The 22,604-nt window shown below is 44.7% G+C and overlaps 1 protein-coding gene across 11 annotated transcripts in view; it reads right to left on the bottom strand.

Moving 5' to 3' along the window:
* Nucleotides 1-22,604, bottom strand: part of KCNT1 (potassium sodium-activated channel subfamily T member 1) — a 214,884-nt gene that overhangs the window by 89,099 nt on the left and 103,181 nt on the right. The gene's annotated exons all lie outside the window — the stretch shown is intronic.

A 22,604-nucleotide genomic window follows, 5' to 3' on the forward strand; every position in this document is an offset into this window, starting at 1 on the left:
GGCAGTTGTAGTCCAGCAAAACATCTGGAGAGACGCAGGTTCTCCATCGCTGACCCACCTCAAATCATGGGATTTCTGTGACCATAATGGACATTTGGAAGAAGTAGGAAGTTTGTGTCCATATTCCTTTGTGACTTTTCTAATGCAGAGAGATCTGGGGTATGTGTGTGGACATTCTGTTTCAGATGGGACAGAGATGTAAGGGAGACAGGAAGTGTGAGGCTCATGTACTTCCTGCTTCCCCAGAATATGCCATGTTAGTATCATTGTCTTTCAAGTAAGCCCAACCCCAAAGCTCAAACTGGGCTGATGTAGAGTTGACTGTGGAATTAATTTGTCTGATTCTATGGTTCTTCACTAGAAACTGGAAGAGGGGCAAAATAAAAGCATCTGAATTTTGATGTTCAGCATGAGCAGGGCACATCACTTGCACGACTACTGATACCAGTAGTCATATCAGCAACACAGAGAGACAGAAGGGAGTGCTCACCAGCTGCGGAATCTGATGGCTGCCAGAAGATTCTGCACATTCTAATCCCCAATGAAGGTAGTTGAAGAGCACTACTGAAAACTCTGTAGCACTCGTGTGTGTGTGTGTGTGTGTGTGTGTGTGTGTGTGTGTGTATCTCTACTCACTGTAGAAATAATCCTCATAGACCAAGGAACTGCTACTGAGAGCTGTCACATTCTTCTGCTAGGTCAGCGTGAGTACAGTAAATATTTTATAACTGTACTATGTTCATTTGGGATTGCTTTGACTATTGTTCAGGCCTATTGCATTGAAGTTCATATCTCCCTTTTAGTGAAGAACCATGAAACAGAGGGGTGAGGAACCCTTTTCAGCAGTTCAATCAAGTCCAATGGGGCTTTATTCCAAGATTACACCCTGGTGCACTGTTCAGATAACTGGAATATGTGCACAATCAGTGTGTTTGTGTGCTGGGATGTGAAGCAGAAATCATATCAGTAGGCATCCTCTGGGTGTGTTTCACACACTGGTCATGCCTTTCATATATCAAGAGCCTCTCTGTATAAAACTGTCCTGGACACCAGAAGTTCTGCATGCAATTATTGGATCAAGGCATTGTGATCCTTGGGGAGTGGGGTTTGATTGCACAACCGACATTTGCTTGGGAAACTGATTGCAGACAGCTGATATCTGTGTATGGAGGGCTGCCAAGAGGAAATGGTTTTGCAAGTTCCGTACAGATACAGATACAGGCTTAATAACAGTGGCTTAATGAAAAGTGGCTTATGGGGAACATGTGGCCTTTCAGAAGCTGCTGTGCTACAACCCCCTTTATTCCCAACCACTGGTTGGGGTTGATGAGAGTTGGAGTAAACAAAATAAAAATCTGGAGGGCCACAGGTTCCCCATCTCTGGGTTGTGTCAAAGAGGTCACATAAAAGGTGAATTCCAAGAAGGGATTTGACAGAAGGGGTATTGGTCTTTGTATCAAACGGCTGCAGTACCATGTGAGTCAGTCTCAGGCTTCAGTTTTGGATATTTATTGTACTTTTTTTCATTTGCACAGGCATAATAGGAGGATAAGACGATTCTCCCGGTGAATTTCAGCACTTGTTTCCATAGCAATTAGCATTAGACTTGAAAGCGTAATGTGATTATCATACTCCCCTAAGGAGCACTCTTTTCTTTTGTGTTCTGTGTGTTTGGGGCGCCACTTTAACCCCTTCCTCTCACTTGGTTCAGCGTTTATGTATATGTCATCTTGGATGCAATCTTAATACTTGCTTACTTGAGAGTAAGCCACACTGAACTCCGCGCGACTTAGGAACAGAGGAAGTTTGCCTTGTACTAAAGCCAGACCATTGGTCCATCTAGCTCAGTACTGTCTGCATGGGCTGGCAGGGGCTGTATAGGGTTTCAGACAGAGTTTCTCTCTTAGCCCTTCCTGGAAATGTCAGGAATTGAATCTGGGACCTTCTGCATGCAAAGCAGCTGCTCTATCACTGAGCTATGGCCCCATCTATCGGATCTTGCTGTCATTCTTGAAGCTTGACAATATACAGGCTCATGGAAAAGTCATGGTAGGGCAAGTAATGGGATTTGTGTTGTGGGTCTTTATATGTCCTACTCTATTGAGCTACCAAAAGTTAAAATTAGAATTTTAATAAAAATGTAAGGAGAATTACCGGTACATGACTTGAAATGCCTTTACGACATTTTTTTCCAGGGAAGCGCCAAAATACACCTCCCATTCTTACGTTGTCTTGACATGGTTCTTCTCAGCAACCTTCCTCCATTTCCACAGTCCTCACCCTCATTTGCCTATGGTGCTCCTATTGGTTGAGGCAGTCCATGTGATTTTCTGACTGCATACCAATACTGGTATTACTTATATACTGAGGATACAGCCATGGGTGTAGCCAAGGGGGGAGGGCAGGGAGGCAGCTGCCCCCCCAGTCAAGTAAATCAATACTTAACTAACTGAGGTTCTGCCCCCAACCAACATGAAGCTTGCCCCTCTAACATAAATCCTGGCTACGCCCATGGATATAGCACATGTTCATAAACAAAGTATCATGAGTTGTCACATCCAGCTGGATTCAATGGTAGTGTGGGCAAGTACACTGAGGGGGAAAAAGGAGGAAGAAAAAGGGGGAGCCTAGATCAGGCCAATGACCCATCTAGCCCAGGATCCTGTTCTCAAGATGATGGCTAGATGGAAACCTGAAAGTAGAACCTAAGCACTTCCCTGCTTGTGAGTCCCAGGAACTGGTATTCAGAGGCAAAATGCCTCTGATAGTGGAGGTAGAACACAGCCATGGAGGTTAGTAAAGGTAAAGGGACCCCTGACCATTAGGTCCAGTTGTGGCTGACTCTGGGGTTGCGGCGCTCATCTCGCTTTGTTGGCTGAGGGAGCCGGCGTACAGCTTCCGGGTCATGTGGCCAGCATGACTAAGCCGCTTCTGGCCAACCAGAGCAGCGCACGGAAACGCCGTTTACCTTCCCGCCGGAGTGGCACCTATTTATCTACTTGCACTTTGACGTGCTTTCAAACTGCTAGGTTGGCAGGAGCAGGGACCGAGCAACGGGAGCTCACCCCATCACGGGATTCGAACCACCAACCTTCTGATCGGCAAGTCCTAGGCTCTGTGGTTTAACCCACAGCGCCACCCACATGCCTATGGAGGTTAGTAGCCACGGTTAACCTTATTTTCCATGAATTTTTCTAATGTCCTTTTAAAGCCTTCCAAGTTGCTGGTCATTGCTACTTCATGTAGCACAGTGAGTTGCACAGTTTAACTGAGTGCTGTGTGAAGAGGTCCCTTTAAATCCTCCAACACTCAGCTTCATTGGATCTAGTTCTAGTATTATCAGAGAGGTAGGGAAACTTTAATCATGCCATCCTTGACCAACAAGGTTCTTGTCTCTGATTGCTCATGTCAGGGTAATCACAGAAAATTGATGAAATAATGTTTAGTGGGGCCATTTTAAAAAAATTATAATGGTGTTAGGGCATTGTTCCTCTGCACTAAATGTGCTACTTTTGAAGCAAATATTGAAACACAGGAGCAACTCTCATTAACAGTACAATGGGACTTACTCCTAGGTTTGTACAGGATTGCAAGTTAAGTTATTTCATTTTTTTTTTAAAAAACCCTTAAATCTGCTGGGTGGGGGGCATTCTGGCAGAGGGTGGGGCTGCACCAAATTTATTCCATGGACATCCATTTTACATCTTACATTATTTATCCGAGAGAGAGAGAGAGAGAGAGAGAGAGAGAGAGAGAGAGAGAGAGAGAGAAACAAGGATACAGAAACAGAGACAGGGATAGAGTGATGGACAAGAGATGGATGGACATAAGAAGAAACCAGTATAATCAGAGGAAAGTTTCCATTCCAAATAGTGACAAATATATGTATGTACTGCATATTTCCCAGTGTGTAAGTTTGACAGCTGCTGACATTGTAGAAAATGTCTACTCTTAATGATATTAAGTAATTTCCAGATAATTTTTATGGCTGAGGATGCCCCCTAAAAGCAGGCAGACACACACACACACACACACACACACTTAAATCAAACTTAGGTGGCTCCATAAAACTTTGATGTGCATTACACTGAGAAAAATGTACCAGCTTCTTGAATTCAGGCTGAGCTCTTCTGACATTCTTAAGATTCCTACTGGATCAAAGCAAAGGCCTATCTTGTTCAACTCCCTGTCATGGCCAACCAGATTCCCCACCTGCAATTCCCAACAACTGGTATTCAGCAATAGGCCGTTGCCACCAAATCTATTAAGGTAAGACACATTTTTCAAAGGCTATTTTACTTTCCTGAATTTACTTGTTTAAGAACTTTGTCACCTACAAAGTCCCAGGACGGGTTACAACCATTTAACCAGATAATGTTAAAAATCTAATGAAACAATTTTAAAAATGAAACCAAAAAGAAACAGAGGGCATTTTACAAGAAACTCAAAAGTAAAGAGGCTGGGCTTTCAACAAACTATGTAAACTTCATAATCAGCAGGGCTTTTTTCAACCGGAACTTGCTGGAACTTACTTCTGGCACCTCTCAGGTGAGCACCATTGCCATTATAAGAGAACAAGGGAGGTGTTCATTATGAGTTCTAGCACCCCTTTTTCTAGATAAATAACACTGATATTCAGGATCCACTTAAAATGAAGATTGTAATGCAATGAAAAACAACAATAAAGTAATTTTAAGGAGCTTAGTTTTAATCTCCAAATCTTACTGCAGCTGCTAGAAGCTACCCTATGGCCAGGTCAGGTGAGAAACACAGCAGAGGTATAGTGGTAAAATTTGAAGTGCATAAGCCCATCATAACAGCCCCTGTGGATTTTCCTATTTCCTCTGTGTTGTTCTCTCATGTAGAACTCAAAAGCCTCATTATCACCTCAGTCGCATGCCTATGATAATTTGTCACAAACTGTTAGTGAAAAACTTGAAAGCCTCATTATCACCTCAGTCACTTGCTAGATCAAGAGGAGTCTGTCACTGGCAGATGATGCCATAGATCTTGCTATGGAAAACAACATCAGAGCTAAGTGCCCCCTCTTCTCCACCACTGCCTCCACCACACCGCTGGTGTACAGTCTTCCTCCAGCTTATCCTGTCCCTTCTCTGGGTACACTTTCTTATATACCATGTTTGTCTTATGGCTAAGCAGAAATAATTAAAATAAGAGATCCCTCTATGATATTTTAAATACTAGATGTTTCAAAACTATTTGCTGGTTTATCTGATAAGCAAAGGCAGCTGTGTTGGTGGATAAGAGGGAGAACCTACCCACCTCCCAGCTCACAGCTGGCAATACTTGTACAGTGGTACCTTGGTTCTCAAACACCTTGGTACTCAAACAACTTGGAACCCAAACACTGCAAACTCGGAAGTAAGTGTTCCAGTTTGCAAACTTTTTTCAGAAGCCGAACATGCTCCGTTTTGAGTGTTATGCTTCCGATTTGAGTGCAACACTTCCGTTTTGAGTATTATGCTTCCGATTTGAGTGCAACACTTCCGTTTTGAGTATTATGCTGAGGTCTGTCTGTTTTTGCTATTTATGTTGCGTTTTTGTTTTTGTGGCTCTTTTTTTGTTTGTTTTGTGTGGAACCCAGTTCAGCTACTGACTGGTTGATTGACTGATTGTGTGACTGCAGTACATTGTTTATTGCTTTCATTTTATGGATCAACGCTCTCGTTAGTTAGTAAAATTCATGTTAAATTGCCGTTTTAAAAATCTGGAATGGATTAATCCATTTTGCATTACTTTCTATGGGAAAGCGCGCCTTCGTTTTGGAACGCTTTGGTTTTGGAACGGACTTCCGGAAAGGATTAAGTTTGAGAACCAAGGTACCACTGTATTACAAGGGTGCCGAACTCTCGGACCTGGGGACCTAGTGTGCCTCTCCGGGCCTCTCTATCTGGCTCTCAGAACTCTCCTAAGGCCATACCTTTCACTGGCCTTGCTCCATGCCCCCAGTGTTTTTGCCTGGCTGGAGTATGCCCTTAAACTCTGATCATGCATATCCGAATGAAAGATAGTGAAGAATGTGTGTAGATACTTGCCTGCTGTGCAAAGGTAAAAATTACATTGTTTTGCTCTGTCCTCTTGTGCCTCTGCCTCTACCCACCACTGGCATGTAGACACCCAAATACCCAGGAAGGTCACCCAGATGAGAATGTGGCCTTCAAGCTTGTAAAAGAGTCCCCACCCAGCTTTATTTAGGACCAATTAAAATGTTACAAAAATAGCAAGCCAGCTGTTGTGTCCTGATTTTCTTTTCTTTTTAGATATAACTTGCTTTTGCAGGCCCTTTGAAGGTCTATCAAGGAAAAAAAAATAGGGCTAGAAGAAAGCTAACGTTCCCCAGGCATGTAATCTGTTTTTTTAAATAAAAATAAAAAGTTGTTTTATGGTATTTTTAGGGTGTCGGGCAGACCCTGTTTTGGAAGGAATGTCTGATTTTATCTCTCCCCACCTCCACCCCTGGTGTAAACCACATTGAAACCATGTCTTCAGAGGATAGGTACAAATAAATTAATATATCCCCCCCCCCCATTCTCATAATAGATAATAGGCAGCACTAGGGCTCCACCAGAGAAGAAAGATGATACATTTTTTTTCAATAAAAAGTACTAATCTGAAAATCAGACCTTCCCAACCGTGATTCACAATGCTCACCATAGATATCATTTCCCAAAAAGGCATTATTTAGTTTCAAGTGGGAGTTGTAGGGCAGGAGCAAGGATTCAGTGCAGAGTGCTGCTGTTCAGGATTCGAGCCTCCCACAAGTTTTCAACTCCCTCCCTCCAAACTATCAGCATTCCATGCCATCTAAGCCAGGTCAGTTTTCACTGAACTGTTTTTGGGGTTTCCCCAGGAGTTTCAGCCCCCTCTTTTCCTGTAGCTTCCTTCAAAGAATCCTGGGAATTGTAGTTGGAAATTATTATGTGACCCTTGTTCCCCTCTCACAACTACAATTCCCAGAGTTCTCTGGGAGGGAAAGATTGGCTGCTAAACCACTCTGGGAATTGTAGCTCTCCTAGAATAAAGTCTCTTAGTTGCTTTCGGGACCTTTAAGCTACAGTTCCCAGGATTCTCTGGGGGAAACCACAGCTGTTTACAGTAACATGATAGTGCTTTTGGTGTATAGTGCAGATGGTGCCTAAGTTTAGTTTCCCACATTTCCACATCTATTTGATTTTTTTTTTTAAGTCCTTCTGAAAATTCACCACGATTTTAGCATGAATTTCTCCTAATGAGTACAGTCATGCCTCGGGATAAGTACGCTTCAGGATAAGTATTTTCAGGTTGCGCTCCCTGGCAACCCGGAAGTAACAGAGCGTGCAGATAGTCAAAATGACGGCACGCGCATGCACGGAAGTGGCGAAACACGACACGCACACATGCAGATGTGCAGTCACGTCTTATTTTCTGTTCCTGATGCGAACAGGGCTCCGGAACTGATCCCGTTCGCATCCCGAGGTACCACTGTACATCTTTCTTTGCAAGTTTGTCTGATACACATTCCTGCAAAGCAATTCCCACCCCCCAAATAACCCACATTTTGTATGCTGTTTTCACTGATATATATCTCTTACGCACACATTACCCAAGTAGCATGCATTTTTTAACACGCTACTCAGCTGGAGAACTGCATTGCAAATTTCAGAGCAGTGCAAATTGCAAAGGATAGCTGTCTTCTGGTTCACATATTGTTTTGGGAAGTATGACTTAGATAGGTTAACCTGTAAGTGTGAATTGAATCAAATTCCTTCTCCCAGGGGCGCTAACTTGCCCGCCACATGGAGGGGGGCACATCACGTGATGCACCAGGTGACGGGTCCCACCCCTGCCTAGCACATGAGCGATTGTGTGCTGGGGGGACGGGCAGGTGCCCCCACCCCACCACCAAGATGCTGGTACACATGCACCGGGTGAGGAATAGAGAGTTCAGAGCTGGGCTCCACACTTGGCCTGCTTCTCCCCGTTAGGGAGGGAGGAGGTGGAGCAGGCCTGAAGGTTTTTTGGGGTGACCCAGCCTCCTCTTTGAAAATTGAGGGGGGGTTGAAGACACCCTCAGCCCCCACTACTCAGCATGCCTGCTTTCTCCATCCCTGGTATGTGACCACACCTGCTTTTGCCTCACCCACCACTGTTGCATGGCCCCCAGAGGTTTGCCCACAAAGGAATGTGGTCCTCAGTCTTATTATTATGTTTATCCCAGTCTGAATTGCTGCCTTCAATTAAAACCACTTCCGGTCTGCTGTGGGAGCTATTATCAAAACTCAGAAAGGCTGAGTAGTAGCTATTTAATCCTTATGGGTTGTGGCACCCAGAAGGCCTGTTTGAACAAACATTGCCACTGGTTGTTTTGTTTTCATTCTTTGGGCTTTTATGGCTCCAGAAGCCAGTGATTATTTCCACAAGTGAATGTTGGTATTTCCATGGGCTCCTGTGCTGTTCTCATTCAGCATATTGCTCCAGGGACATGCTGTTTGTTGGTAAACAGGTGGCCCTAAGCCAATTTGGAAAGAGAGAGAGAGAGAGAAGTGTCTCGGGGGCAACTGAACAGCAAATATGAAGCCTTGATGAAAAGAGACACTGGGGAGTTTGCAGGAACCAGGGACACAGTAAGAGAAAGAGAATGGTGCACTAAGGAAACAGGTAAGTGAACTTTTAATTAGCTGTACACACAAGCTTGTTTTGTAAATCAGATTTGTTTCTGTATTTTTTCCTGACATATTTTGTGTGTGTCTTTCGTGTGCTTGGTTTTCGTTAACAACAAAATAATACCCCTCCTGTGGTTTCCAGCAACTACAAACCCTCCAAGTGTCCCTATTTTCCAGGCGCATTCCTGATTTAGAGAAACTGTCCCAGTTTCTGATTAGAGCCCTGGAATGTCCCGCTTTCCCTTAGGAGGTTCCTATTTTCATTGGAGAAATGTTGAAGGGTATGCCATTATCTGACCCCCGAGCCGTCTGAAGGCATTCCTGTATAGGGAAGTTTTAAAAAAAATGTTTAATGTTTTATTATGTTTTTATACGTTGGAAGCTGCCCATATAGGTTGGGACAACCCAGTAAGATGTGTGGGATTTGAATATGGATATAGAACATAGTGTTGAATGCCAGCCCAATCCCTGAGAGGTGAGAGGTTCCAGGTGCCCACCCTGGCTTTGTGTTACCTTTTGGTAATGAGAAACAGTGGAGACTGTGATGTCTTCTGGTTTATGGTTAATTTACATGCATATACAGTCATACCTCGGGTTACAGACGCTTCAGATTGCGTTTTTTTGGGTTGTGCACCATGCCGAACCCGGAAGTACCGGAACAGGTTACTTCCAGGTTTCGGCACTTGAACATGTGCAGAAGCTGTAAATTGCACTTTGTTCATGCGCAGAAGCGCTGAATCACAACCTGCACATGTGCAGATGTGGCGCTGCAAGTTGTGAACACTGCGGGTTGCGAGCGTGCCTGCCGCACAGATCATGTTCTCAACCCGAGTGTCCACTTCATATCCTGAGCTTATGATAGAGGGATTCACAGCATCAAAACCCCAAAAGGGTCTAGCTTCTCCCATAGCTGCTGCCTGATTTCAAGCAGAAATAAGCCATGCCTCTCTGTGCCTTTCCAGCTTGCAGGTTTTTCCTTTAGGCCACATTACAGCAAACTCTGCCCTCAGATTACGGCTTTTTCTTTCTAATACTTTTAGAGCTGGAGGAGGGGTCCTATTCATTTGCCATCTGGCCCAGAGGCCGCCCCCCCCTTTTGCTTTCTTAATGATCCATCAACTTTCTCTTAACACTTGCTGGGTCTCGGGGTTGTTTTAAGGTAAAGGGTAAAGGGACCCCTGACCGTTAGGTCCAGTCGTGACCGACTCTGGGGTTGCAGTGCTCATCTCGCTTTACTGGCTTTATTTGTCCGCAGACAGTTTTTCCGGGTCATGTGGCCAGCATGACTAAGCCGCTTCTGGCGAACCAGAGCAGCGCACGGAAACGCTGTTTACCTTCCCACAGGAGCGGTACCTATTTATCTACTCGCACTTTGATGTGCTTTCGAACTGCTAGGTGGGCAGGAGCAGGGACCGAGCAATGGGAGCTCACCCCGTCATGGGGATTCGAACTGCCGACCTTCCAAGTCCTAGGCTCTGTGGTTTAACCCACAGCGCCACCCGCATCCCGAGGGGTTGTTTTACACTTTACACTCAAAACAAAAAAAATTCCTTCCAGTAGCACCTTAAAGACCAACTAAGTTAGTTCTTGGTATGAGCTTTCGTGTGCATGCACACTTCTTCAGATACACTGAAATAGAAGTTTCCAGACCCTTCTATATAGTGAGAAGGTGGGGAGGGGTATTACTCAGAAGGGTGGTGGGAATGGGTGATTGGCAGATAGCTGTGATGAGCCTGTTGACGACTCTTAACGACTGCAATAGGTCTTACAGGAAAAAGCAAGGGGTGAGACCTATTGCAGTCGTTAAGAGTCCTGTAAGACCTATTGCAGTCGTTAAGAGTCCTCAACAGGCTCATCACAGCTATCTGCCAATCACCCATTCCCACCACCCTTCTGAGTAATACCCCTCCCCACCTTCTCACTATATAGAAGGGTCTGGAAACTTCTATTTCAGTGTATCTGAAGAAGTGTTCATGCACACGAAAGCTCATACCAAGAACTAACTTAGTTGGTCTTTAAGGTGCTACTGGAAGGAATTTTTTTTTGTTTTGACTATGGCAGACCAACACAGCTACCTATCTGTAACTTTACACTCAGTTTAATACCCCAAGCCTTAATGAAATTCCGACATCTTCTGGATCCAGGGAGTCTGCCACCCACGAACTCATAACAATATTCATCAGGGTTAGTAGCCACAGATAGCCTTATCCTCCAGTAATTTATCTAATCCTCTTTTAAAGCCATCCAAGTTGATGACCATCACAGCCTCATATGGGAGCAAGTTCAGCTGTTAAACTATGCAAAGTGTGAAGTCGTGGTTCCTTTTATCCGTCCCGAATCTTCCAACATTCATTCTCATTGGATGTTCATGAGTTCCAGTGTTGTGTGAGAGAGAGAAAACCTTTTCTCAGTTCACTGTCTCCATGTCATGCATAGTTTTATGCATATTTATCATGAGGCTGGTGAGCAGCAGCAGTTGGCAACAATGGCAGTGAAGGGATAAATCCAGGTCCCCCTCCTTTACCAAAGGGGTAAAATTTAGGGAGCTGGCATTGCCATGGAGTCCTGGATAGTTAGCTAAATATCCATCTGAGACCAGGGTTGCATCTTCTGTCCATCACACTCAACTCCAAATCTCTGCCAAGGAGCAAGGCTTCTGATGGCCAAATAAATGAATGCCGAATTAAGCAGGCCTGAATGCATTTATCTGACATCTGCTAGTAGGAGGGGTGACATAAAGAAGTATGCAAAGCTCCCCCTCTTCTCTTAACTTCTCTTATGTTCAGCCAGGAAACTGAGATCCAACACCGAGGGCCTTCTGGTTGTTCCCTCATTGCGAGAAGTGAGGTTACAGGGAACCAGACAGAGGGCCTTCTTGGTAGTGGCACCCGCCCTGTGGAATACCCTCCCTTCAGATGTGAAGGAAATAAACAGCTATCTTCTCTTTAAAAGACATCTGAAGGCAGCCCTGTTTTTAATATTTAATGCTATATTGTATTTAACACTGCCCAGAGTGGCTGAGGAAACTCAGCCAGATGGGTGGGGTATAAATAATAAATTATTATTATTATTATTATTATTATTATTATTATTATTATTATTATTATTAGTGTCATATTGACTAGTTTGCCCACATGAGCTGTATCCCAAAATCTTTATTATTCAATCTTCTAATGTAGGACTGGCCAGTTATGTTAGGATCGTCCTACTCTCATGTAGGACCCTGGTAGAGACACATGCCCAACCGGCATGTTCTCTCCCTCCTGGTCGATCGTTTGGGAGCTTTCTTCAGCCTGAACATCACAGCGACTGATACCAAGAAGCATCAGCACACTTACAATCCTGCAGAGTATTAGCGGTTCGCGTACCAGACTCAATAGCTCAGCATTTTGGCTAAGCTACTTTTATTTTACATAAAACACACTCAGAGCATTCTGACTTAGCTCCACACTGTCATGTGATAGACAACAATCTCATGACTGCAAACAGGGAGCAAGAATCCTAACATCCTCCCCCTGATTCATGAACCGTGTTGTAGTTATCAGTATAACTGCAACAACTATACAGATGTCATACACATACACTGGGTCAACCGTTCCACCCTTGGAACTACCTGCTACTGGATTAGCCTTGGGCCTTACCATCTTGCACTTTTGACTAGTCTTGGCGTCATAGCTCTTCTGACTATCAAGAGGTTTCACACCTGGCTTTGTTGGGACTTGATCCTAACAAGTTCCCCCCGCTCCTCAAATTATATCACAGTGTAAAACAAGCATAGAACAAGTACATGCTGCAATATGAGCAATAGCAATGTCCAGTCAGTAAAGCATGACACTCTTAATCTCAGAGTTATGAGTTCAAGCCCCACATTGGGCTGAAGATTCCTGCACTGCAGGGGGTTGGATTAGATGATCCTTGTGGTCCCTTCCAACTCTATAATTCTGTGATGGTATGATTGCCAGGCCTACGTCTACTCGCATCACTTTTAATCTTCTTGCCAATTAACCTAGTAAAGCATGGATCCCCAGAGGTGTACCGCCTTAGTCACCTACCAGCCAGTATGCACACAAAAATAGTTGGGCCATGTGGCACCTAGAGCGCAGTGTTCCAAACTACAAGACTTTGCCTTGTTAGTGAAATTGCACAGGTGGCCAAGAGATCTATCCGAGATCCAAGAATGTTAGATTGCTCCTAAGTGGCTCTGTACACTCAGCACCCCCTGCCCTGGCTTCTTTTGAGTTATTAAAACTTAATTCAGTCACTGCCTAGCCATTGTGAAAGGGGAGGGAAAATCCCCTGGAGGAAAGAGATGAATGAAAATTAAAGAGCACCTGACAGATTCAGGGCCATTATGCAAGGCTCCGTAAAACACAGTGTGTCAAATCACCCAGGGAGGTGATGACCAAACTACAAAGTGCCCCTGCGACAGCCAAGTGAAGGAAATGGGAGCAGTGAGATAGAAATTACCAATTACATCTCCCTAATCTTGTTTTGCAGCTAAAGTGGCATTTCGGAGACTGGCGACCTGCCCACTTCCCTCAGCCCTGCAGGATGCCAAGCAGGAAGGAAAGTGCTTCTCAGGCTGCAGGACATCTTGTTGACAAAACGGGGCTGGAGAGAAGCAGAGCGATACTTGCCAGCCATTTGGACCACCAAATTACAGTCAAAGCATTACACCTGTGGCGTGAATATGGAGGTTTCTGTAAACCTACCTCTGATCATTGGCAATCCTGAATGCTCTCCTGGGAGACGGGCTAATTGTTCCCATTCTTCCACCCCTCCCAATTTTCCTCCTTCAAGGAAAGGTGAGATAAGCACAGATAAAACAACACAGAGACAGGCAGCCATGAGTACTGCAAGGTCTAACCTAGACAGGTAGAGGAAGCTGAAGAGTGTCACAACTTCCATTCAGTGAAGAACTTTAACCCATGGTGCAGCATCTACCAAAATCTTTACTGCAACACATAGGCAAAACACTGTTCAAAGGCACAGCTGGTGCTACACATAGCAACACAAGCAAAGAAGTTGACCCAACTATGACACACACCTTGCAACTTAACATAACAAGCGGATCTGATCCTTGCACTTGAGAAGCAACCTACAATTTAGCTGACAAGGCTGAACATGCCCCCGTCTGTTCACATCTGCATTGACCTGGGTGATGGAGGAGGCACAACTGCCTCCTCAGAGGTAGATGGGACAGGTGGGGTAACCTTCTCCCCCCAGAGAGGAGAGGCTGGCCATAGTTTCTGACAACTCTGAAGGTGGAGTTGGTGGTGTGATAGGCAAAGTGGAAGAGCCAGAACATGCCTCCAACACCTCCAGAGGCGGAGCCCTGGATCCCGACCTGGAGTTTTCTGTTGGTCGCTCCTCCTGACCCAGCCAGCCCCCCTGCTCAGGTCTCATGTCAAAGGGGATCCTAAAGACCCTGGCACCTTTCTTTGTCTGTTGTGTATATCTGCAGAGATATTGGCTTACCTTACATTGCTGTTGTAAGGATTACTGAGAAATGCAATAATGATGTATTATCATAATCATCAACCACTATTACTATTATTAGTGGTTAGAGCAGGTGTGGAGAACCTCAGGTCCAATGGCCAAATGCAGGCCTCTCTCTGGTTCTTGCAACATTTCCCAGACAACACACTGGCATTGCTTCATAACATCATTGGGTGTTTTTGCCTGGCTGGAATGTGTCCTTGAACTCTGGGAATGTCTCTACCTTGCCTTGATGGAGGATAGTGAGGAGCATGTGAATGTGTGTAGAAACTACTGCACAAAGGTGAAATTCACATTCATTGCTCCACCCTGCAACTGGCATGTGGCCCCTGGAAGGTGGTCCAGAAGGCAATGTGGACCTTCAGTTGAAAAAGCTTCCCTAAGCGTGGGTTAGATCAATAGAACAACCATGTGGCCACTTTCCTGGAAATGCAAAGTGAACGAGAGAAAAAGAAAATAGATGCCCGTAGACATTATGTATGATGATAAATTGTTATGTGGTTGGATTGTTTTTCCCCCAAAGCATTCAATCAATACCAGCCCTTAAGGGCACCAGTTTGAGGAAAACCTATTCTGAAGGCAGAAGGGGTAGATAGCTGAGGGGACTTTTGCCTGGGAGGCTGTTATGAATGGAGGATACCAGCTGTATCTGAAGCTAAGAGCTACAGGCAAAAAGCTCTGTCTGGAAAGAGTTCCTGGAGCAGCGATATGAAGGAACCCAAACTCCTAATAGCCCTTTACAGTTCACATTTAAAAAGAAAGCCTGCTTTGAATAAAGCAAGCAATGGTTTTCCAAATGCATTGCAAAACCGTAATGGCAAGGAATAAATAAATATTTCATTAACTAGGAAACGAGTCTACCACCAATCCTGCCTTGTTCTCCTTTATACCATGGCCTGTGACACAGAGGATACCCTTTCCCCCAAACTGCCTCTATCACCCCTGCAACTTTTCGAAACCCCAGAAGTTTACAACATCAAGGAAACATAACTAGTTCCATTGCCTACATATCCTTACATCCCGTACCGACACCTGGATTGAGGAGGAGGCTGCTCCCAGCTCTATGTTGGATGATATTATGCTTCTGCATATGAGAAAAGTTCCTTTGGATATGACTAGGGTAGGGTAGGGAACCTCAGGCCTGTGGGCCATATGTGCCCGCCTTTGCCTCTCTCTCAGTCTTTCTCAACCTGTGGGTCCCCAGATGTTGTTGAACTACAATTCCCATCACCCCTAGCTAGCAAGGCCAGAGCTCGGGGATGATGGGGGTTGTAGTCCAACAACATCTGGGGACCCAAAGTTTGAGAACTGCTGGGTGGTAGGATATACTGAGCTGAGCTTGTGCTGCAGGTCCTGTTCATTCCCTTCTGGTATGACTGACCCAATCACAATGTACTCAATTCTAATGTCACAGGGTGCTTAACCAGATGGGCCCTTGGTCTGATCAAGCACGACTCTTATTATTTTCTTATGGGAGCAGCTGCTGGAATGATGGTCTGATTTATCGTCCTTGGGGTTTCCTTTGTCTGTTTCTTTTTTAGTGGGTTGTTGTGGTAACCTGCTTTTTCATTTCTGTTCTGCTCTTCAGCACAGTAATTGAATCTGCACCTGTAATGTTCCTAAGCTCCATCTATATAACAAAATAATCCAGCCAGCCAACAGCAGCATAAATTCAAGGAAAAACCAGCAAGAATAAATAGGTTTTTTAAAAAGCCTTTAAATAATTCGATGGATTGACATCTCAGTTGGAAGGGAGCTTTGTAGACATAGTTCCATCACTTGACAAGTCTTCTCTTTCATTTCTGCCAACTTGTTTGATTTCTGAGGGTCCCAAATCATATCAGGAGCCTATAGGAGTGGAAGAGACTCCCTGCTGCAGCACAAAATTAGCCCAGAACACATGGAGATTAGTGCAGGGTTCAGCAAACTTTTTCATCAGGGGCCGGACCACTGTCCCTCAGACCTTGGGGGTTGCTGAACCATATTTTGAAAAATATAAATACCCCACAAGCTGGTCCCACAGCTGCCTCCTGACCTGGAGGAGGAACACACTCTACACGTGCTCAGGAGCACATCCTGGCACTGCCCACTCACCGGCTTTGTTGGCGAGCAGCAGCCACTCCATTGGCCCATCTCCACAGAGCTCCCAGGCGGTATGCACCACGCGCTGCTGCCTGTCATCTAAGCCAGGTCAGTGGGCAGGCCACGCATGCAGAGCACCGGGCAGGCGGCACACAGCTCACCCTCCAGCTGCTCCAGTGCAGCCGCCGAGTGCGCCACCAGCAGCACTGAGCCAGGTGCCAGGCATGGGGCCAGCAGGTGTGCCAAGCTCCAGCTGAAGCCCCACGACGCACCTGTCACAATGCCCATGGCACGGCCCAGACCCACAGCCTGCCCACCAGCCTCTCTGTCCATGGCCACGCCAGGTTTACCTCAGCCGCAGGTGGCAAGGCTTTGGATTGGCTGCAGGTACTTCCTCCAGCTAATCTGAAGCCGCATCAGCGTCGCCGCCTGCCCAGAGCCGTCCACAGCTTTGGGTTGGCTTCAGGAGCTTCATGCTGCCAATCTAAAGCAGCGCCAGCAGCGCTGCCCACCCAGAAGCCATGCCAGCATTGTGGAAGTCAGTCCCCATGAAGTGATGCGGCTGCAACGTAAGCGGGTGGCAGGGTCCGCAGGCCAGATTTATGAGCTTGGGGGGGGCACATTTGGCCCCCGGGCCTTAGTTTGCTGACCCCTGTATTAGTAGGTGTGTATAGAATTGCACTGTAAACCACACGAAGGAATGCCTCATGTGCTTTCACTTATGGTCAGATCAAAACAATTGCTCACCAATTGAGACTAGTTTATTAGGGTAAATGGGGCACTGCCCCACCAAACACAGTCTGTCTTCAGCCAGCTCCCACCTGCCTGCCTCGTTACTTACAACTAGCCTGGTGGCTGGTCCTGGATGCCAGTTACCTCTGCCTTAACATTACCTTTGTAAAATGATGTCATAGATGAGGATGAAACCAGAATTGGTTGAACTCCATCTTTCATTGGCTCTGGCACCACTCACTGTTGGCCTCCCTGCCTTCTGCCCTACCAGTCCAAACAGGGGCCTGCCTCCACTGTAAATCCACATAACATCAATCTCCTTGCCACCCTCACAATTCATCCTAGTTCTTCTTTCTGCCAACTCTTCCTAGACCTTAATAATATAAGAAGAGCCTTGCGGTATCAGGACAAAGGACCATGTAGTCCAACATCCTGTTACACAGGAACATAGGAAGCTGCCTTACACTGGGTCAGATCATTGGTCCATCTCACTCATTACTAAGTACACTGACTGGCTGTGGCTCTCCAGTGTTTCAGACAGGGGCCTCTCAGTCACACCTGGAGATGCTGAGAGTTGAACCTGGGACCTTCTGCATGCAAAACAGTTGCTTTACCACTGATATCCTTCCCCCAACTAGATGCTTATGGGAAGCTTTCAAGCAGGACCTGAATTCAACAATACTCTTCCCACTTGCGATTCCCAACAACCTATTGACAATGTGATTTCCAGCAACCTATATTCAGCAGCCTATTGACAATGTAGAGTGGTAAGACGTAGCCATCATAACTAGTAGTCGCTCACAGCTTTATCCTCCATGAATTTGTCTAATCCATCATGGAGACAAGGCCAGAGTTCCATAGACTTTGCTCAATGGGTCCCATTGAAATACATTTCTTGCAGCAGCATCTCTGGCCCAAATTAAAAGCCTTTGTTTTACAGCACTTCAAATGCAAAATAAATAAATAAATAATGAAAACAAAGTAATAATCAAAATGCATGCATTTGCCATTATTGCAAGTTCTTGCTGTGGTGAAAGCAATTTCCTAGCAGCGAAAGGCATTAGCTTTGGAATCTTGCAGGTCAGCAGTTCAGATCAGCAATGCTCAGTTCTCCAGGGGAATTTACATCTGAGAGACTAACTTCGTACTTGGCAGGAATGGAGATTCTTGAGAGAGCTAAAAGGCACTAAGAAAAATCTCCCTAGAACAGAGAAACAGCAGCAAGCCAACTGCATTCCTTCTCTAAGATACATGGAAAGAACCAACACTCAGGTTAGATTCACACATGTATACTTTCCACTTCAGGACTTCCATATCAAATGGTTGCTTGCATCAAATGCTTGAGACATCTTCCTAGCCCTAGACTAATCTAATCTAATCTAATCTAATCTAATCTACCAGTGGCATCAATACATAGGACAGTCCCATGGAAAAGAATCAATGGACACAAATTGGACATCAGAAATTGCAATATTCAGAAACCAGTAAGAGAACATTTAAATCCCCCAGGACTAGGGAAGCAAGAAAAGGCATCATTTCCCACTCCACCTTGCATCCTTTGCATGCAACACAGCTTCCATTCTACTGCAGTTCGTCTTCTGCCTAAAACCGCATTATTCATCTCACTGTCCACTGTGGCAAAATCATATGATGTATAAGTAATAATAATAATAATAATAATAATAATAATAATAATAATAATATTTTTTTATTTATACCCCGCCATCCCCAGCCAAGGCCAGGCTCAGAGCGGCTTACAAGCAATAATAAAAACAAGATGAATGATTACAACTTAAAAACAAAAATAAAATACAACATTAAAATAATGGAATATTAAAATATTAATATTTAAAATTAATATTAATATTTAACATTAAAATATTAAGTTATATTACTGTTATATTCCCCCCCCCCCATTCATCTCAGTGCTAAAGAAACATGCAAAAGAAAATGCAATCAATTATTGGCTAATTAAACAATTAATGGCCTTTTAAATGGGGTGGAGGTGTTATTGTTTTGTTTGTTACTATGTTATGTATTTTTGTGTTTTTATATAGTAAACCACCCTGTGATCCTAGGATGAAGGGTGGTATAGAAATAATAATAATAATAATAATAATAATAATAATAATAATAATAATAATAATAATAATATCACTTGTTGGCTAAAAGCAAGAGCAGCAATCCAGCATTTGCTGGATTGATTTCCATTCTTGACATGGAATGTATAAGCAAATGCCAGCAATTTCCACTCCCATTTCTACTTTCTTTGGAATTCTCTGACATCCCTAACCAGGGCACACCGCTACTGATCTTAATGTGGCTCATGATTGGCTGGGAACGCTGAGGAGTGAGAAAAGAATGGGTAGCCAGACTCAACTAATAAGTGTTATAAGAACTTATTCTTGAACTTGCATTTCTCTCCTGACTCCTATTTCCTCAAGTGTTATGTCTTTTTAATGAGTCTGAGGACAGGGACCATTTAAGTACTGATTTTTCTGAGCTTTAACGACAGCCTTTTTGACTAAAGGTGTGGGGGATAAATTAGGGCTGTGTGGTGGCTCCAGGTGAATCCTGGATCCTGAACTGAACTGAGCTGATTCAGGTTGACTTGGGATTCAAATGGAGAGGGTTGAGGTAGTCCCAGATGAAAGCAGGTCTACCCAGAGTGACTTGGGGTTGTCAAAAGGAGGAGGCAGGCAGGCAGGCAGAAAGGAGAAGAGAAGGGGATGCACAACCAGACTGCCTGGGTAAAGGTAAAGGGACCCCTGACCATTAGATCCAGTCGTGACCGACTCTGGGGTTGCAGCGCTCATCTCGCTGTACAGCTTCCGGGTCATGTGGCCAGCATGACTAAGCCGCTTCTGGCGAACCAGAGCAGCGCATGGAAACGCCGTTTACCTTCCTGCCGGAGTGGTACCTATTTATCTACTTGCATTTTGACATGCTTTCGAACTGCTAGGTTGGCAGGAGCAGGGACTGAGCAACAGGAGCTCACCCCGTCGCGGGGATTCAACTTTCTGATCGGCAAGTCCTAGGCTCTGTGGTTTAACCCACAGCGCCACCTGCGTCCCTTGGACTGTATGGGTAGCTCACCTAAAACATGAGAGGGAAAGGCATGCTTTGGGCCTAAACAAGATTCGTGTTTACAGGTGCATGTATCTGCCATGCAGACTGTGAAACCAGAACACACTGTCATTTCTTTTCCGTTCACCTTTGCTCTGAAATTGGATAATCAAAATGTCTGCAACACTATGGTGCTCTTGATGTAAACGAACAAACAAACAAAACACCTTAGAAACTCACAGCCTTGGATCGTGCATTGCTTATTCATGACCCTGCTGGGGATTCTTTCCATTTAAGAGGAATTATACAGCTGCATGGAACTCAACAAGCCATGTTTATGATGTGAGTGGTGCTTATGGCATCTCAGGCAAAAGCGCTGACTGAGTAAGGCAATGGCATAACTTCTGGCTGACCTGCTAATCAAGCACCACCTACAAAACCGTCAGAGTCAAAAGGAAATGCAGTGAGGAAAGGGGTGTCACAATTTTACAGGAGGAGAAAGCAGAGGTTGTGGTAAATAGGTGCAGCATTCAACAAAATCTGAGAATTCCTCAACATTCTTTTTTTAAAAAAAGCAAAGAGCAAGTTACATACCCTCCAACATTTCCCCTATGAAAATAGGGACATCCTGTTCAATTATTATTATTATTATATACTGGGTTGCCCAGCTTCTCTGGGCGACTTCCAACATATATACATATATGTATATAAAAACATAATAAAATATTAAAAGGCCTCCTTATATTGCTCTCAGGTGTTTTGTGAAGGTTGTATAGGATTAAATCACAAACCAGGATGACTTCTGTAAATCCGGGACTGCCCCTAGAAAATAGGGACCCTTGGATGGTCTGAAGTTACCCTATGATCAACCAAGAGTTGGAGGGCACCCAAACAGGTGCTAAAACTTCTAGGAGGCTGGTGGGGGGTGGGTTACCGCTCTCAGAGCCCCTACACAGCTCCTCATTTCTGCCCAGGACTAATGGAAGTAGGATAAATTATACAGAATTTGTATTAAACACACACCCGTGTATTCATTTGCTTAATGTATGCTGTCTGTGGGATTTCACGTTCCTGGAAAAGAAATTTGGTTTCGAATTGTTTTGGCTTTACAACATAGGGATGAACCAAAGGGTGGGGGGAGGTGGATGGGCAGAGGTGGCACTAAGAGACTGCCAACTGTGTTCCCCAAACTATTGGATCTTTGGGTCCTGATTCAGCAGCCCTATACCAAGCTGCAGAAACAGGGCCAACGAGAAGCCGCAGCAGGAGTGAGATGCTTTGAGCCTGTAACACCTTTTCTCAGAGATCTGCTACTGGGACAAGTTCAAGGTGTTACTATTAGTATATAGAGCCTGGGACACGTTTAGCTGTAAAATCGCCTGTAAAACCCATATACAGTGGTACCTCGGGTTACATATGCTTCAGGTTACATACGCTTCAGGTTACAGACTCCGCTAACTCAGAAATAATGCTTCAGGTTAAGAACTTTGCTTCAGGATGCGAACAGAAATTGTGCTCCGGCAGCGCAGCGGCAGCAGGAGGCCCCATTAGCTAAAGTGGTGCTTCAGGTTAAGAACAGTTTCAGGTTAAGAACAGATCTCCAGAACGAATTAAGTACAGTACTTAACCCGAGGTACCACTGTACCTTCACTCCATTATTTCAGTCTGTGGAACTGGCATTGTTACAGGTGCCAGAGAATACCATACCCTCCAAACCCAAACGTACATACCACACCAAAAAAATCCGGGACACAATTTTCCAGGACTGCCTCCTCTTTTTTTCTTGCTAGAGAATGGAGTCCATTGTGTATGCCATAATTTCGTGTGATTTCATGCCATGTCCCTCCGCCCCCCCGCGAAAAAGTGCATTTTCCAGCATGGCACCCAAAAACACACATTTTGGAACACCACACAAGATTGCAGCCCCAAAGAATGCGCCTTGGGGCATGAGGAATCGTATGAGATCACAGTGTACAAAATGGTCACCATTCTTTCATGAGGAAAAAAACAAAACAGCATGACCCGTTTTCCCCCGGGACACTTGCTTTGGAACTCTGTGCCTTTGACGTAAGGCAGGCGCCTTAGCTGTAGGTTTTTTACACCTGTTAAAAACATCTTTATTTAAGCGATCCTATCTAGATAGGTAGGATGCTGACGGGTGTTTTCATCTGTTGTTGTTGTTGTTTTAGTTTATCATGGACTTTAATCTTTATTATTACAGTATTTGACTGTTTTACACTTTTTAAATCATTGTTTTATCTTTTTGTAAACCACTTTGTTTATTTACAATCAAGGGGTATACAGTGGTACCTCAGGTTACAGGCGCTTTTAATCAGGTTATTTAATTCCCAAATAAATGTACTATCAGGCAAGACAATCATGCTGTCAGCCCCAACCCGCCATCCACTGGCACCCAGCCACATTCCTTTTGCTAGATCCACATTGCTCCAGTTGGATCTGTTCTGACCCAGGACAATCTAGGCCTGTCTCAGCCTGTTGTGGATGGATCCTGGGTCGACGCAAATAGGCCCACTTCAGCTCATTACCTGGCATTTGTCCAGA

This window comes from Podarcis melisellensis (assembly GCF_964234715.1).
Source record: "Podarcis melisellensis genome assembly, chromosome: Z".
Taxonomy (NCBI): domain Eukaryota; kingdom Metazoa; phylum Chordata; class Lepidosauria; order Squamata; family Lacertidae; genus Podarcis; species Podarcis melisellensis.